Genomic DNA, 19608 nt, shown 5'->3' with positions numbered 1-19608 from the left:
TACATATACATATATATATATACATACATATACATACACACATATATATATATATATATATATATATATATATATATATATATATATATATATATATATATGTATATATATATATATATATATATATATATATATATATATATATATATATATATATATATATATATATATATATATATATATATATATATATATATATATATATACATACACCCCGGCCCCGGCCAATTTTTTTTGGATGGATGGATGGATGAACACCTACTTAAATAACTAATACGTGCAAGGCAGTGGTGAATAGAGCAAAGCAAAAAGATGATGACGTGAACATGAGTTAGTACATTCACAGTGACAGACTAGTTTCAGAGTTATTTCACAGCGTACATAAATAATAAATACACACTAATAATAATAATAGTGTTATATTGAAGGTTTTAGCTCTTTGGAGCTAAAACAGCTACATATAATTTAAAATGCTATCTAAAGGTACAATATATACATAGCGATTATCATGAAGTGACTTAATGTATCTTATTACATATAATTAACATGGTATAGAATATACAATAATAAAATTTATACAGTCATGTGTATTTATGTATTTGTACACATTCATAATAGTTTTGTTATAATTATTAATATAAATACAAACAATAGGAATACAATATTACCTAATTATTAATATATTTTTTCAAGGCTTTGTACATAAATACATAGCAAGCTTGATTTAATATGCATATGTATTTTTAATACTGCTATTATTATTAGTAGTAGTATTTATTTTTACAAAAATACGTCAATAAAGGCATTATTGATATCAATAGGTTCTTCCTTGAAGACATGATATAGAGATACATACATACATGAATGGTATTTATTGCATGTATTCAACAATATAATATTACCCCTAATTACTAAATACCTACAGTGTTAAAATCATAGATACAGTAGATACATATATAGCTATCATCATTATTGGACTCAACGCATTTTATTACATATAATCAGTATCTTGTAGAACATAAAATGATACATTTTATACAGTCAAATTAAGTAAATAATATATATTATTATGTAAATAATACATGTTTTCTGTAGGCGTGTGTATTTATATGTCTGTATACATTTTATGTTTTGTTATAAATATTAGTTACTATTAATACAAACATTATGAATACATCAATGTGAACTAATAATTAGTATGAAAGTTTTATAGATAAATACATAGAATGCTCGATTTAATCAATATTGAGTGTTATTACATATGATGAAAATATAGATACATCATTATATAGTCTGCAATGTGTATTTAAACATACAAAACAACACTATTAGAAGCAGCAATATACCAGTAGTATTTATTTTGCAAATATACATTAATACAGTTAATATATGTTGTTATATTATACTTAATCTAGTACAGTATGTGTATCATTGTGTATATGCTGTGTATACAGTGTGATCAGACAGTTTTGTTAGATTACAGCAATAAAATAGAAATGAATAATATCTTAGAATATGTTTATTTTTAATAGTGATAATGTTTACACATAACGTTTTTTTTTTTTTTATGAAATATGTTTTATTGGTGGGTGGAGAGTCAAGCCTTCACTGTACTCCATCTAAGTGTCATGCTTGTAGTACTGCTCAAAGCCACTAGAGGGGATATTTGCATGATACTGTACCTGGAGGTTGCCATAATATGTTGTGATGTGTTAATTAGCATCAAAATGCAATTTTTATACTTTTAATACTATTATTATTTCTGATGAGTTTGTTGAAAATGGAGATATTTTCATGTGAGTATTTGTTTTCTTCAGAATATCACAAATTAAAGCAAATTATCTCGGCGTGACCTTTTGTCGGGGCGGATCGTTTACACGTTTTAATTCAAAGCCAATATTTGATACAATAATAGTGTCACAGTAGATGCAATGCTGCTGCTCATGCTCCAGGCTGTTGCCTTGCATCCAACAGCTAACAAAGAGCATCCCTAACAAAAGGTGCTCACGTGTACTGCATGCAGTGCCAGGGTGGCCTGGTGGAGGGGGGCTGCTGCTGCTGTGGGTGGGATCCCCTCATGATGGAACATTGGTGACTTTTGTAAAAATTGAGAATTATAACAGTACATGTGATCACAGACAAAACTTTCAATATAGAGACACTGCATTAGGATTCCATATGCATTATCGGACAAGAATCAATCAAATTATTATTTCCTCTTGAGAAACGAGGACGAAAAAGATCTTTCAATTCCCTTTTTGGGGGTTTCTTTGAAGTCAAAGCATTAACTCACTCTGTGTGTGTTTGATTTCTTGCTTCTTTGGAGCTAAAACAGCTACTCATCATTTAAAATGCTATCCAAAAATGTTTTATTTTGGCTTTTATATTATTTGTAATGCAGAGAAGCATCTCGGAACTAATGCATCATGTCTAGGTTTTGCCCTTGCAACTTTGGTTACTGCAGTCTACCATCTCTGGCATGTGCCTGGCCTCATATTTTATCCAACAATTGTTCTGGTTGTGGAATTTTCTTTTTGATGGGAGGCTCATACTCTTTTTTTTTTTGCGCTCTTCATCGCCTATCTCGGGGGTCGGCAACCCGCGGCCCTAGCCCTAGTGGCTTCCTGGAGCTTTTTCCAAAATGTATAAAAATGGAAAAGATGGTTGAAAAAAATTTAATTTTTGTTTTAATATTGTTTCTGTCAGAGAGCAAACATGACACAAACTGTTGTGTACAAGAGGAGTAGACGGCACAGACCACAAGGGGGCATAGTTAATCTCTAGATTGATTTATATACATACTATATATATATATGACAAATAATAATATAATAAATCAAGGGAACTGGAGTGTGATGAATCCAAAGTGTGTGTGTGTGTGTGTGTGTGAGACTATGCGTGGAGATTAGTTGTTGTGTGTTACCGGGAATGTTCAGCAAGAGGAGGAAGTCACGGAGGGGAAAGGCAGGCTCGATTGTCCGTGAGGCAAGCAGGAAGTCGGGGCTATAGCGGTGCGTAGGAGGTCCGTGTCCAAGCGGGAGGTTGGGATCCAAGAGGCAGTCCGGGAAGCAGAGGAACAAGGAATGACGAGACACACAGCACGTCAACGCGGGAATGCAGGTGGTACACAAACGGATGGTTACGTTCTGGCGCCGGATAGCAGGTTGAGCAGGCTTATGAAGGCAGGACCTCTCATCAACCACATGTAATAATAATAATAATAATAATAACTGGGATTTATATAGCGCTTTCCTAAGTACCCAAAGTCGCTTTACATGTAGAACCCATCAATCATTCACGCCTGGTGGTGGTAAGCTACTTTCATAGCCACAGCTGCCCTGGGCTAGACTGACGGAAGCGTGGCTGCAATTTTGCGCCAACGGCCCCTCCGACCACCACCTATCATTTATCATTCAATTCACCGGTGTGAGTGGCACCGGGGGCAAAGGGTGAAGTGTCCCGCCCAAGGACACAACGGCAGCGATTTTTGGATGGTAAGAGGCGGGGAGCGAACCTGCAACCCTCAGGTTTCTGGCACGGTTGCTCTACCCACTACGCCATGTCACCCGACAGGTGCGCTGATTGCAGGTGAGACGGCTTATACGGCGTCGAATGGGTTGTACAAATTGTGAGTTTGAATATTTTATTTCTTTATTTTTTCACGTTCAATATGTTTTTTGCAATTTTAATTTTGACAGTACCACATAGGATATGTTTTAATTGCTGATGCGGGTTTATTGATTTAACCCGTTTTGTACACTGTTGATGTGGTTTATCCATCCATCCGTCAATTCTCTACCGCTTGTCCCTTTAATGCCCAGTAAATGGGTTTCTGTTTTGTATTTCTCCAGCAATGGTCATGTGGTGACATAAATGATGGTATTTCGAGAGGTAATCATTGAAGTTGGACATCACTGCCTAGGTGGAAAACGCACGGCCCACCACTGGTTTATACAGTATAGCCTGCTCACAGCCAGATTAGACTTTCATGTGCAAATTATGTCATATTTGGTTTGCAGTATTTTTGAATTTAGTCATGCCAGCATATGAAAAACGATACTAATTTATTAGTAGAACACAGGTGAGGATTTTTGGTAGCAGCCGTACGTAACACAGAGTCATCCAAGTCTTCCACCGTCTCCGGTGCCAGTGAATTGCCTCTAGCTGTGCTGGGGTCACAGAAACACATTGTGACAGCAATGGGTGGCAAAATGATAGCCTGCATTCATTAACAGACGTCCTCCAAATATTAATATGAATATAAAGCATTAAATGCATTGGCGAAAAAGTGTTTTTTGTGTCCTTGCCTCGATCTTTTTACATTGTTGAAATCAAACATAGACAAAGCCCGAACAACCACCTTGATACGTCTCATTTTTGCCATAAAAAAGGGCATACGCCAAGTTTTTGTGCACACACAAGCTTAATACATGAGCCCCGAAGTCCTTTGCCAGACTTCTTGACTCTGCTTGCCATGTGTTCACCGCATGTTAAAGTTAAAGTTAAAGTACCAATGATTGTCTCACACACACACTGGGTGTGGTGAAATTATCCTCTGCATTTGACCCATCCCCTTTGTTCCACCCCCTGGGAGGTGAGGGGAGCAGTTAGCAGCAGCTGTGGCCACGCTCGGGAAATCATTTTTGGTGATTTAACCCCCAATTCCAACCCGTGATGCCGAGTGCCAAGCAGGGAGGTAATGGGTCCCATTTTTATAGTCTTTGGTATGACTCGGCCGGGGTTTGAACTCACAACCTACCGATCTCAGGGCGGACACTCTAACCACGGCGTGGCGCTGTTGGGAGAGTGGCCGTGCCAGCAACCTGAGGGTTCCTGGTTTGATCCCCACCTTCTACTAACCTTGTCACGTCCGTTGTGTCCTTGAGCAAGACACTTCACCCTTGCTCCTGATGGTTTCATGGTCGGGGCCTTGCATGGCAGCTCCCACCATCAGTGTGTGAATGTGTGTGTGAATGGGTGAATGTGGAAATAGTTTTCAAAGCGCTTTGAGTACCTTGAAGGTAGAAAAGCGCTATACAAGTATAACCCCTTTACCATTTACCACAAGGCCACTGAGCAGGATCACACAGGTCCACACCACCCATATTGTCATTGTGCTCCCTTATGACTGTAGGTCTTCTCATCTGGACCTGGATTTCGTCTTTCTTCCACCATCAGACATCTTTAGGGTTTCCTAAGTGCAGTAGAAGCCATCATCACAGACTTGTCATACAATTTTGTGATCGCCAACTCAGGACTTATAGCCTGACTACCATCACTGATGCTCCCCGTCCTTCTCTTTCTAACGGTTTGTCATCAGGACACGTTTTTTTTTGTTCCAGTTCCATTTGCTGGAAGGCCCCTGGACAGTAATAAATGAGGTTAAGTAGCGGTCAAAGTACCACCTCCTATTGGAACAGTTTGTTTCAACCACGCGTAGGACTGCAGATGCCCCAATCTCTAGCCTTTGATTAGCAAAAATATCCTTCCCTTGATACACTTCAAAGTCTTATCAGATCATCTGGAGAGATTCTTCAGTGAGTTCCTCAACTTGAAGAACCTGTTTCTCGACATTTTCTTGTTGACTCTGGAAGTCCTTGAATGCCAAAGCAGGCCAGATGCCATTTCTTTCTCTCATCATTCTGTAGCTCTCTTTGAATGTATGAATGCTGGTAAGTCTTCAAAGACTTTAGTTGTCAATCTACTGTAACATGTACTTCATGTCTATAAAATCCGCTACACCTCCCTGATACCGAAGTACATGTCAAACTACTTCCTTAACGTAAATGACCGCCATAACCACAACACCAGGGGGAGTTCCACTAACCACGTTTAACCCAGATTCCGATCTAACAAAGGTCTTAACTCATTCTCTTTCTATGCCACATCAATATGGAATGCACTCCCAACAGGTGTAAAAGAAAGGGCATCTCTATCCTCCTTCAAAACCTCACTAAAAGAACACCTCCAGGCAACTTCAACCCTAAACTAACACCCTCCCTTCCTCATCATACCTCTTCGGATTGTAAAAAATCAAATGTAAACAATCAAATGTAGTCACTTTTTCTTATAATTTCTGATCTCTCTCTCTGTGTCCAATACTTGCTGTACATATGTACCAAGTCAGACCTACACTGTTCTAATGTCAATTTCTCTGATGATGCAATTGTTGATGACTGAAGTGTTGATACCAACCAAACTTAACCCCCGCCCCTCCATATCCCACACCCCGGATTGTAAATAATGTAAATAATTAAATTTACATACTGTGATGATTATCTTGTGCGATGACTGTATTATGAAAATAGTATACATCTGTATCATGAATCAACCCCGACTTAAACAAGTTGAAAAACTTATTTGGGTGTTACCATTTGTACGGAATATGTACTGTACTGTGCAATCTACTAATAAAAGTTTCAATCAATCAATCAATCATATTACTACAGTTTGTCCCTTCTCTAGACGAGCGGTCCCCAAGCTATTTGAGTCCTGCAGACCTCTGGATGGGCGGTGGGAGGTGGGTGACATAATAATGCAATATGAATAAACGTGGAAAAACTACAGTAACAACAGTATTGTCACACCAAAACAAACTCAACATTAACGCAGAATCAGTGGGACATTTGTCCTTGTTTCCCTGAAACTCATTTCGCGAGCTTACCTTACGGAGGAGTGCGATAGTGTGACGCATGGGCGAAAATGGGGATTCAGTCGAAAAAAAATTCAGTTGACGTATTACGGAAAAAAATATCCCATATATTTGTTCCTTCATTTATTCCTAATGACCAAAAAATTCCTATCAAAAACAAAGGAAAAATCCACATTGATGCCACCTTCATCTTAACAAAAACTAATACAATCATTTACATTATATTTACATTTGAAGTAGTGGCTTTAAAGTTAGATTGGACTGGACACTGGCCGAGAGTTAGTGGGCGGCCGAGGGTGGAGTCGGCTCTCTTGGTTGCTTTGTTGGGTCTGCTCCTGTCTCTGGCCATGCTCCCCCCCACCCCAGTGGACGATGGTGTGGTCACCGCAGTGTATATGTTTTTTTATTTTATTATTTTTGTTGTTTTACTTTTGTAGCAGTATGTAGAAGTGGCTGGTTGCATCAGCTCTGCTCTTTTAATGTCTTTAATGTCCTTTGTGTTCTTTGATGTTTCCCTCTTACACACATATGAATGTTGTCTGTCTTTCTGTGTTGGCCCTGCGATGAGGTGGCGACTTGTCCAGGGTGTACCCTACCTTCCGCCCATGTGCAGCTGGGATAGGCTCCAGCCCTCCCCGTGACCCCGAAAGGGACAAGCGGTAGAAAATGGATGGACACATGCTTATGTGTGCTATGGCTATGAGTTTTCCCCCCCTTGGCCTCAGTCTGGACACCCTCTCCAGGGGCCCAGGCTTAGAATTCTTTTTTTTTTCTCACCACTCAACACCCCCCCTACCCAGCGTTTACAGACCTGTTGTCACGACGTGGGGGTTTTCGCAACTTACTGCGAGGATTGTTCTCCCAGGATGCAAACTGACTTTTCCGGACAAAGGTAGCAAGTAGAAACATATTTATTCTTGACTCTCAAATAAGTGAAAACAAAAAGGCGCACAAGGCGAAGGCACAACTTAACGGAAAGAACAAAAACTAACACTTAGCGTAAACTATGGACAGGGAAAAACAAAAACTCGCTAACTGTGGCATGAATAAACAAAACTTACTTGGTATGGCATGAAGCAAACAATCGCATGAATACAAGCATGAAAAGAGCATGAAACAATCGCATGAATACAAGCATGAACTATGGCATGAAAAGAACAATGTCGCCAGACCGACTAGCTGGCAACGACAGGCTTAAATAATAGTCTGTCTTGATTAGAGACAGGTGAAAATCACAAGTCGTCATGGAAACTAAAACAAACAAGGGAGCGCAAACAGGAACTAAAAGAGTCCAAAAACTAACAAAAAATAACAAACACATAATCCAGACCACAGATCATGACACCCGTCAGCGATCCTGTTCTGTCTCCCTGTAACGTTTGTCTGTTCTTCAGTGGAATTGTGCTGAAAATCTTAATTTCCCCTCGGGGATTAATAAAGTATTTCTGATTCTGATTCTGACTTGATTATGATGGCACTACCTTTTTTCCCCATTCAAAGCATGCAGAAAACTATTTTAGACTGTCAGTTATGTAAACACAGGAGCCTTTTTAAAGTGTCTTTGAAAGAAAACAATGTTCTAGGTTACAAAGTTGTTTGACTAATCAGCGAGGATATTTCAGGACCGACTTAATTAAATAAGCGTTTTCTTTTCAAAAATATGCCACAAGCCAATAAAAATAAATTGCAAGCTGTGCATGGCCCCTTGCTTTCCCAACGACGTTTTGCGTGCATCTTTCGAGACATAATTTCATAAATTGTACGACCGCTCGGGTATTCGACTTGAGGTTCCTATGTATTCCTTTTCTAGGGGGTGCAAGAACATTTTGAAGATTTTCCATTATTTTACCAATGCACAATGTCAGCCATAAATCTTACTTGTTTTTGATTTCCACTCTGACAACCTGAACTGGATTTACATGTGCAGAAGACAAGGTGTATTAAATCACATTGGACATGTGTTGCAGAACGGACTATGAATTATGGATCGCTTAAGAACGTACATGGTTTCAGACGGTGATATGCAAGATGCATTTCACTCGTGCTCATTATGACTGAATGTGAGGTAAATATGTAAAATAAGTGACACCTCAGAGTGGCGTGAAACTCATGATGTGGTGTTAAAGCAAAAGACAACAGGTGAAAAAAAGCCTCCCTCTGTAGAGGAAGTTGTGACGCACATAGCCGTATGTATTTCCCCAAACACTGTGGTATGCGCCAACACACATTGTTGACTGTGGGTGCCAGGTAGCATCCGGGGTTTATCACGCTGTTTGGACATATGGCTGCTGCGACAAATGTGATTAAAACGGGACGGCCTTGACCAGGGCTGAGCAGTGCAGGGCACACTGGTCCGGCATCCACCATACCCACCGAGCCACCACCCATGCATGCAGGGCCAAGCATGGCTACAAACACACCAGTCATCAATAAGCCCAAATGGCATAACGAAGCTAAAATACAGTTTTAACTCTCAATTAATTTGGAATTTATAGTATCACACATTTTACAAACCCCGTTTCCATATGAGTTGGGAAATTGTGTTAGATGTGAATATAAACAGAATACAATGATTTTCAAATCATTTTCAACCCATATTCAGTTGAATATGCTACAAAGACAACATATTTGATGTTCAAACTCATAAACATTTTTTTTTTTTTGCAAATAATCATTAACTTTAGAATTTGATGCCAGCAACACGTGACAAAGAAGTTGGGAAAGGTGGCAATAAATACTGATAAAGTTGAGGAATGCTCATCAAACACTTATTTGGAACATCCCACAAGTGAACAGGCAAATTGGGAACAGGTGGGTGCCATGATTGGGTATAAAAGTAGATTCCATGAAATGCTCAGTCATTCACAAACAAGGATGGGGCGAGGGTCACCACATTGTCAACAAATGCGTGAGCAAATTGTTGAACAGTTTAAGAAAAACCTTTCTCAACCAGCTATTGCAAGGAATTTAGGGATTTCACCATCTACGGTCCGTAATATCATCAAAGGGTTCAGAGAATCTGGAGAAATCACTGCACGTAAGCGGCTAAGCCCGTGACCTTTGATCCCTCAGGCTGTACTGCATCAACAAGCGACACCAGTGTGTAAAGGATATCACCACATGGGCTCAGGAACACTTCAGAAACCCACTGTCAGTAACTACAGTTGGTCGCTACATCTGTAAGTGCAAGTTAAAACTCTCCTATGCAAGGCGAAAACCGTTTATCAACAACACCCAGAAACGCCGTCGGCTTCGCTGGGCCTGAGATCATCTAAGATGGACTGATACAAAGTGGAAAAGTGTTCTGTGGCCTGACGAGTCCACATTTCAAATTGTTTTTGGAAACTGTGGATGTCGTGTCCTCCGGACCAAAGAGGAAAAGAAGCATCCGGATTGTTATAGGCGCAAAGTGTAAAAGCCAACATCTGTGATGGTATGGGGGTGTATTAGTGCCCAAGACATGGGTAACTTACACATCTGTGAAGGCGCCATTCATGCTGAAAGGTACATACAGGTTTTGGAGCAACATATGTTGCCATCCAAGCAACGTTACCATGGATGCCCCTGCTTATTTCAGCAAGACAATGCCAAGCCACGTGTTACATCAACGTGGCTTCATAGTAAAAGAGTGCGGGTACTAGACTGGCCTGCCTGTAGTCCAGACCTGTCTCCCATTGAAAATGTGTGGTGCATTATGAAGCCTAAAATACCACAACGGAGACCCCCGGACAGTTGAACAACTTAAGCTGTACATCAAGCAAGAATGGGAAAGAATTCCACCTGAGAAGCTTAAAAAATGTGTCTCCTCAGTTCCCAAACGTTTACTGAGTGTTGTTAAAAGGAAAGGCCATGTAACACAGTGGTGAACATGCCCTTTCCCAACTACTTTGGCACATGTTGCAGCCATGAAATTCTAAGTTAATTATTATTTGCTAAAAAAAAATAAAGTTTATGAGTTTGAACATCAAATATCTTGTCTTTGTAGTGCATTCAATTGAATGTAGGTTGAAAAGGATTTGCAAATCATTTTATTCTGTTTATATTTACATCTAACACAATTTCCCAACTCATATGGAAACGGGGTTTGTATTATTAAATGTACTATTTATGTTTCTTCGGGAATTACTATAGAATACATATTTTGAATAATACTTGATATACTAATTAGTTCAGTTCAGTTCAGTTTCAGTATATTTTGAACATGCATACGATACAATGTAATGCGTCACATATTTCCAGTTGTTTCATTACAGCACGTCCGAAAAGGAGTGAGAAAAAGATTAGCTTATTTAATGCTACTCCTTTTCATACCATAGCAATTGTATACCATAAATAATAATAATATACCATAGTAAGTAAACAAATATTAAATACATAAATAATCTTTATCTTTATTATTTATCATTTTAGGTGATTTTTAGGGCTGTCAAAGTTTAGTATTATTGTTTTCACTACAAAAAATATAAATAATTAAAAGAAAAAAATTAACTAAAATAAAAAATAAGTCAATAAGAAACAAATATTAAAGGACTGTCAATGATAATGTGATGACGAGTTACCAAAAAATTGTGTGTGTTCATTTTGTGTTGAGTTGTTTAAAAAATGTTTAATAAACAAACGCTTGCATAAAGCAAACTATGTGTCCAGTCTCATGTTGACAGTATGAAAAACGTTATCTGTTTAGTGTACTTCTTACAGATAAGAAACTGCGAGTCGCGATTAATTAAGAGTTAACTACAGATAATGTGATTAAACACAATTAGACATTTTAATCGTTTGACAGCCCTAAAGTAACCATTTGTTTTTCCATTTTTTCCCCCTTAAAAAAATGTAATCCTGTTTGGGACAGTATATTTGTGTGAGAGATAATGTGTGTGTGGCCCTGCGATGAGGTGGCGACTTGTCCAGGGTGTACCCCGCCTTCCGCCCGATTGTAGCTGAGATAGGCTCCAGCGCCCCCCGCGACCCCAAAAGGGAATAAGCGGTAGAAAATGGATGGATGGATAATGTGTGTGTGTGTGCGTGTGTGTGTGTGCGTGTGTGTGTGTGTGTGTGGAGGGTCTTGTATTTATACCCTTCTTGAGACATCAACAAAGAAAAGTACCTTCCATATGAGGACCGGTGAACAAGTTAGGACCGAAATCATGGTCCCAATACTGAAAACCATTGCATCTTATAGAGAATGTCTCATTAGCACCCCTGGTGGTGAAATCTATCAAAATTAGGGTGGTCCCAAAATTTACTCTGTGTTGGTTTTAAAAGTGCTCCACCTCTGGTCAACATATGAAATAACAAGTGTGTTTAAAAATTGGAAGTGCTCCCCCTCTGGCCAACATATGTAATAACAAGTCTGTGTAAGAAATTGGCCAAAATTTATGAAAAAATAAATAAAATAAATATGTATATAGAGACATACTGTAATAACTTGAAGTAAATAATGAAGGTTAAAAACCAATTACAAAAACAATAACTGCAACTGCACTCACCTGAAGGTCGTCTCGAGTTTCTCTCGTGCCACTGGAATATGGTGGATGTGGCCAAGATTGTGGGGGAAGGAACTGCGCGCACCATCCCTCACACAAATACACTCTTTGCGCAGGCTTCAGCTTCTTCCGAAAAGTCTTCTGGCGACAGGATAAAGCGACGGGGGCAGGTCAAGGATGTGACTGGGAGCTCCTAGCTTGAATCCTGCACAGAGGCGGCATGGGTGTGATGGTCGTTGTGAAGATTGGGATCAGGAACATGATCTTCCTTCGGCAGCTGCCCATGTGACTGAGCAGCCCTATTTAGGGTCCGCACTGCTCACCCCAAATTGGGGAAGGGTCTAGAAAAGGTGACCCAAAAATTGTTTGTTCCTCACACCTGGGTGGCAAACCGCAGCCACCAAGGCATCCCCTACTGCGGTCGAAAACATAACAAAGGAAAGTATATGACTATACACCTGGCTACCTGGAATGTCCGCACCCTCCTCGACACGCAGGATGGGACGGAGAGACCTCATAGACGGACGGCGCTCATTGCACATGAGCTCAAGAGATACAATGTCGACATCGCAGCACTCAGTGAAACTCGGTTGTCGGGTGAAGACTCCCTGACAGAAGTCGGTGAAGGCTATACCTTCTTCTGGAAGGGTCTCCCGGAAGGCGAACGTAGGCTCCATGGAGTTGGTTTTGCTGTAAAAAGCAAACTACTCAATAACATCCCAGAGTCCCCCCAAGGCATCAGTGAGCGGCTCATGACCTGGCGTATCCCCCTGGTGAAAGGCCGGTTTGCTACGCTACTCAGTGCGTATGCCCCTACCTTGGATGCTGATAGTAACATCAAAGATGCCTTCTACGAGTCTCTTGCGGCTGCCCTATCCAGAGTCCCTAAGTCCGATAAGCTTGTCCTCATGGGTGACTTCAATGCCCGAGTTGGCACAGATGCCCAGCTCTGGACTAAAATAATCGGGCTTCATGGATCTGGGAAAATAAACAACAACGGCATTCGACTCCTCTCTCTGTGCTCTGAGCACCAACTTCTCATCACTAACACAATTTTTCAGTTAAAAAAGAAATACATAACATCTTGGATGCACCCACGGTCCAAACATTGGCACCTGCTGGACTATATAATTACACGGCAACAAGATCGACAAGACGTCTGCATAACCAGAGCCTTACGTGGGGCTGAATGCTGGACTGACCACCGGCTGATCAGATCCAAGCTGAGGATGAAAATCCGACCCCCACACAAGAAACAGCAGCCAAGAAAGCGACTGAACTGCAGGGCCCTGGATTCTCCAGAGTGTACATCTCACTACCGCAGCAAGCTGGCTACGGGACTTTCCACCTTGGAGGACTATGGCACCACCTGTGACATGGACAGTGAGTGGGCAAAACTGAGGTCAACATTACATCAAGCTGCCTCTGAAACCATCGGCTTTACTCAGAAGCACCATCAAGACTGGTTCGACAACAGCTCGGTAGAAATACAGGAGCTGCTGCACGCCAAGCGCAAAGCCCATGCTGCCCTGCTCTCCAACCCTCACTCTCCATCACTCCTCCACCATTATAAAACAACCAGAGCAGAGACACAGAAACAACTGCGGCTCATGGAAAATGAGTGGTGGCTCAAAAAAGCCCAGGAGATCCAGGGATATGCAGATGCTAATAATACCTACGCATTCTACGCTGCTGCAAAATCCATCTATGGCCCACAAAAGCGAAGCATCGCTCCAGTAAGATCCGCAGACGGACATGTGTTATTCAAGGATAAACAACAAATTCTTGAGCGTTGGGCTGAGCACTTCGACTCACTGCTCAATAAAATAAACCCCTCTGATCCATTAGTGCTCAATGCACTCCCAGATCTCCCGCCTTCTCCCTTCCTTGATGACCCTCCCATGTTCAGTGAGGTTCTTACTGCAATCAGGAGTCTCAAAAACAACAAGAGCCCTGGCCCTGACGGAATTCCGGCTGAGATCCTAAAGAAGGGAGGCTATCTACTAAAGCGGAAGCTGTTTCACTTCATACTAGCCATCTGGCACAGGGAGGCCCTGCCTCAAGAATGGAAAGACAGCAACATCGTCACCATCTACAAGAGGAAAGGAGATAAATCATCTTGTGGAAATAGTCGTGGCATCTCCCTTCTCTCAGTGGCCGGCAAGGTACTTGCAAAGATTATGCTTTCTCGCCTTACATTTCTAACAGAGGGCATCCTCCCAGAGACACAGTGTGGCTTCAGAAAGAACCGAAGTACACTAGACATGATCTTCGCTGCCCGTCAAATCCAGGAGAAATGCAGGGAACAAAACAAGGACCTCTACATTACCTTTATTGACCTCACCAAGGCCTTTGACACAGTTGACCGTGATTTGCTCTGGAGCATCCTCAAGAAGTTTGGTGTCCCCCCCAAGTTTCTCAACATACTAAAACAGTTTCATGATGGTATGCAGGCCTGTGTACTTGTAGGCAGTGAGCAGTCCTCCTCTTTCCCCGTGAAAGTAGGGGTGAAGCAGGGGTGTGTACTGGCCCCAGCGATCTTCAATCTTTTCCTGGCAGCAGCCACACTCCTATTCCGGCAGTCCATCACGAAGGATAGTGGTGTCTCCATCGAGTTTCGCCTGGATGGGAGCCTATTCAACATCCGGCGCCTACAGGCAAAGACGAAGATGGCAGGCACCAACATCCAGGAGCTGCAATATGCTGACGACTGCGCACTCCTCGCTCACACTCCTGATGCCATGCAGCATGCACTAGATACCATGTCATCAGTCTACCGCTCACTAGGTCTGGTGATCAACATTCAGAAAACAGAGGTTCTCATCCAGGAGAGGTCCCCATCCCCTACACCCCCTGTCTTTACCATCAGCGGCACACCCCTCAAGCTCGTTGAGCAGTTTTGCTACCTCGGCAGTATTCTGACCCCAACATGCCAGATTGATGATGACATCCAGGCTCGTATCAACTCAGCCTCCTCTGCCTTTGGAAGACTGCGCTCCCGGGTGTTTGAAAACAACCACCTTCGAACCTCAACGAAAGTGTTAGTCTACAGGGCGGTGTGTGTTTCAACTCTGCTGTATGGGTCAGAAGCCTGGACAATATACCGCAGACACATCCGCTGCCTTGATGCATTTAACATCAGATGTCTCCAACGCATTCTTGGCATCACATGGCAGGACCGAGTTCCTCATATGGACATCTTGCAGCGCACTGAGTCCATAAGCATAGAGGCCACCCTGGCAAAGCGACAACTCCGGTGGGTTGGTCACACCATCCGGATGCCAGGACACCGATTGCCTCGTCAGATGCTTTATGGTCAGCTCCTTTCAGCCAGCAGAAAGCCTGGAGGACAAAAGCTGAGGTACAAAGACCAACTGAAAGGGATATTGAAGAGGTGCAACATCAAACCCCACGAACTTGAGACAGCTGCAGCCAATCGATCGCTGTGGCGTTTGCTGTGCCATGACGGGGTCATGTATCTGGAGGAGTGTCGGAACCAACACCGGAGGGATCAGCGGAGGCGAAGACACCACCCTGCAGTTCCAGAACCATCCCAGCCCCCTGATCCAGGCCTGACATGTCCCCACTGTGGCAGGACGTGTGGTTCCAGGATCGGACTTCATAGTCATATGGCGTGGCATCGTCGCCAGCAACGATAGCCACCGACCAGAGCAACAAAATGGAAGCTACGTCATCTTCGACTACGATGGACCGCCTAAGCAGTGTGTGTGTGGAGGGTCTTGTATTTATACCCTTCTTGAGACATCAACAAAGAAAAGTACCTTCCATATGAGGACCGGTGAACAAGTTAGGACCGAAATCATGGTCCCAATACTGAAAACCATTGCATCTTATAGAGAATGTCTCATTAGCACCCCTGGTGGTGAAATCTATCAAAATTAGGGTGGTCCCAAAATTTACTCTGTGTTGGTTTTAAAAGTGCTCCACCTCTGGTCAACATATGAAATAACAAGTGTGTTTAAAAATTGGAAGTGCTCCCCCTCTGGCCAACATATGTAATAACAAGTCTGTGTAAGAAATTGGCCAAAATTTATGAAAAAATAAATAAAATAAATATGTATATAGAGACATACTGTAATAACTTGAAGTAAATAATGAAGGTTAAAAACCAATTACAAAAACAATAAAAATAAAAATGAACTGAAAGCTTACATTTGCATAGTATGTATTAATGTTGTAAATAAAAATCATTATATATCTAGAAAGGGTGGTCCTAAAGAGGTAGGCATTTTTCGGAGATCTCAAGAAGGTAACAATAATGAAGTGTGTGTGTGTGTGTGTGTGTGTGTGTGTGTGTGTGTGTGTGTGTGTGTGTGTGTGTGTGTGTGTGTGTGTGTGTGTGTGTGTGTGTGTGTGTGTGTGTGTGTGTGTGTGTGAAGGGTCTTGTATTTATACCCTTCTTGAGACATCAACAAGGAAAAGTACCTTCCATATGAGGACCGGTGATCAAGTTAGGACATAAATCATGGTCCTAATATGGAAAACCATTGCATCTAATAGAGAATGTCTCATTTGCACCCCTGGTGGTGAAATCTATCAAAATTAGGGTGGTCCCAAAAAGGAGGGATTTTTCAAATTCACTCTGTGTTGGTTTTAAAAGTGCTCCCCCTCTGGTCAACATATGAAATAACAAGTGTGTGTAAAAATTGGAAGTGCTCCCCTTCTGGCCAAAATATGTAATAACAAGTGTGCATAAGAAATTTAAATGCGCCCCCTTTGGCCAACATTAACAAAAAAATAAATATTAATATAGAGACATACTGTAATAACTTGAAGTAATTAATGAAGATTAAAAACCAATTACAAAAACAAAAAATCACTAAAGTTTACCGTCTTTATATTTGCATAGTTTGTATATATTATTAATGTTGTTAATACAAATCTTTATATATTTAGAAAGAGTGGTCCTAATGAAGTAGGCATTTTTATGAGGTCTGGAGAAGGTAACAAATACAAGAACATGTGTGTATGTGTGTGTGTGTGTGCATGTGTTTGTACTTGTCTCACCATCCATGTGTGGACATACACTTGACAAACCACCGTTTCTGTGAGGACTTGTGAGGACATTTGCCTGGTCCTCACAACTACAGAAGTAAAATATTGTTTTTACTTTGTGTGTTTTGCATTCTGAAGTGAGGTTGCAACTCTCTACTCCCATCTAGTGCTAGATATATTTTTTCACCATTCTAGCTATAGTGGAAAGGGGGGCCCTCACAACCTACTAACCAAATGTGGGTTCACACAAAGTAGGCAAGACATGTATGTGTGTGTGTGTGTGTGTGTGTGCGTGTGCGTGCGTGTGTGTGTCCTTGTATTTCTACCATTCTTGAGACATCAACAAGGAAAAGTGCCTTCCATATGAGGAGGTGTGAACACGTGATGACATAAATCATGGTCCCAGTAACATTGCATTTAATAGAGAATGTCTCATTAGCACCCCTGGTGGTGAAATCTATCAGAATTAGGGTGGTCCCAAAAAAGGAGGGATTTTTCAAATTGACTGAGTGTCGGTTTTAAAAGTGCTCCCCCTCTGGTCAACATATGAAATAACAAGTGTGTGTAAAAATGTGAAGAATTGAAATGCGCCCCCTTTGGCCAAAATGAATTAAAAAAATAAACTAAATATGTGTATAGAGACATACTGTATTAACTTGAAGTCAAAAAACAAAATAAAATAAAAATAAATTAACTAAAAGCAGTCATTTTTAGACGGCTGCGTTGACCCTGGATCTCAGGAAACAGAGTGGACCGACACCAGCAGATGACATGGCACCCCAAACCATCACTGATGGTGGAAACTTTACACTAGACTTCAGGCAACGTGGATCCTGTGCCTCTCCTGTCTTCCTCCAGACTCTGGGACCTCGATTTCCAAAGGAAATGCAAAATTTGCTTTTGTCAGAAAACATGACTTTGGACCACTCAGCAGCAGTCCAGCTGGTGTCGGTCCACTCTGTTTCCTGAGATCCAGGGTCAACGCAGCCGTCTACCAGCAAGTTTTAGAGCACTTCATGCTTTCTGCTGCTGACCTGCTCTATGGAGATGGAGATTTCAAGTTCCAACAGGACTTGGCGCCTGCACACAGCGCAAAATCTACCCGTGCCTGGTTTACGGACCATGGTATTTCTGTTCTAAATTGGCCCGCCAACTCCCCTGACCCTAGCCCCATAGAAAATTTGTGGGGTATTGTGAAAAGGAAGATGCAGAATGCCAGACCCAAAAACGCAGAAGAGTTGAAGGCCACTATCAGAGCAACCTGGGCTCTCATAACACCTGAGCAGTGCCAGAAACTCATCGACTCCATGCCACGCCGCATTAACGCAGTAATTGAGGCAAAAGGAGCTCCAACCAAGTATTGAGTATTGCACATGCTCATATTTTTCATTTTCATACTTTTCAGTTGGCCAACATTTCTAAAAATCCCTTTTTTGTATTAGCCTTACACAATATTCTACCGGTAATTTTGTGACACACGGAATTTTGGATTTTCATTTGTTGCCACTTCAAATCATCAAAATTAAATGAAATAAACATTTGAATGCATCAGTCTGTGTGCAATGAATAAATATAATGTACAAGTTACACCTTTTGAATGCAATTACTGAAATAAATCAAGTTTTTCAAAATATTCTAATTTACTGGCTTTTACCTGTATGTGTCCATTTTGTGTTGAGCTATTTAACAAATCATCATGTTTAGTAAACAAACATTTGCATAAAGCAAACAAATGATCCAGTCCCATGTTGATAGTAATAAAAGCTTGAAAATGATTAAGTCAGAGTTTATTAGAGATTTAAAAAAAACCTATCCATCTGCTATATCGCGATCAATTACAAGTTAACTACAAACAAATGTGATTAATCACAATTAAATGCATTAATTGTTTGATAGCCTGTATGATTTTAGATGAAAATCTTCATCATATTTTTTCCGGTTTGTCCCCCCAAAAAAACAATGAATCACATGTTTAGGGAGAATCAGCATGGATGGACTGTGTGATGGTGGAGAGGAGATACCAACAGATAAAATGATCGAAGCCTTGATAAACAAAGTCTTCATGGCCGACTATCTCCTACAAGTCTGATAAAGCTGAAGGTCGTCACTCATGTTGTCTCCTTGTTGTCTCTCTGACACAGTCAAACTCATGCAGATACTGCACAGAAAAAACAGTTTGCGCCACACTGGAGGAATTCATTTAAGTGGGACAAAGAGGCACCAGAACCTATGTTATGTGGCAGCATCGAGGAAAGGTACAAGTAAATGACACATGCAGTACGGCAATCTGAATGAAACTGAATTAAATGTTTTAATGAGAGAGGGATTACATGTGATGTATTGGTATATGTCTTCATTTGTGAGATCTCGACTCAATTTGAAAACAGAGAGAGTATTTAAAGTCTGCACATTTACGTGGTTTAAAGGTGCAAAGTTGACTTACTGTCAGCAAGTGTG

This window comes from Nerophis lumbriciformis, linkage group LG32, assembly GCF_033978685.3.
Source record: "Nerophis lumbriciformis linkage group LG32, RoL_Nlum_v2.1, whole genome shotgun sequence".
NCBI lineage: Eukaryota > Metazoa > Chordata > Actinopteri > Syngnathiformes > Syngnathidae > Nerophis > Nerophis lumbriciformis.
Note: the sequence above shows the minus strand (reverse complement) of the source record.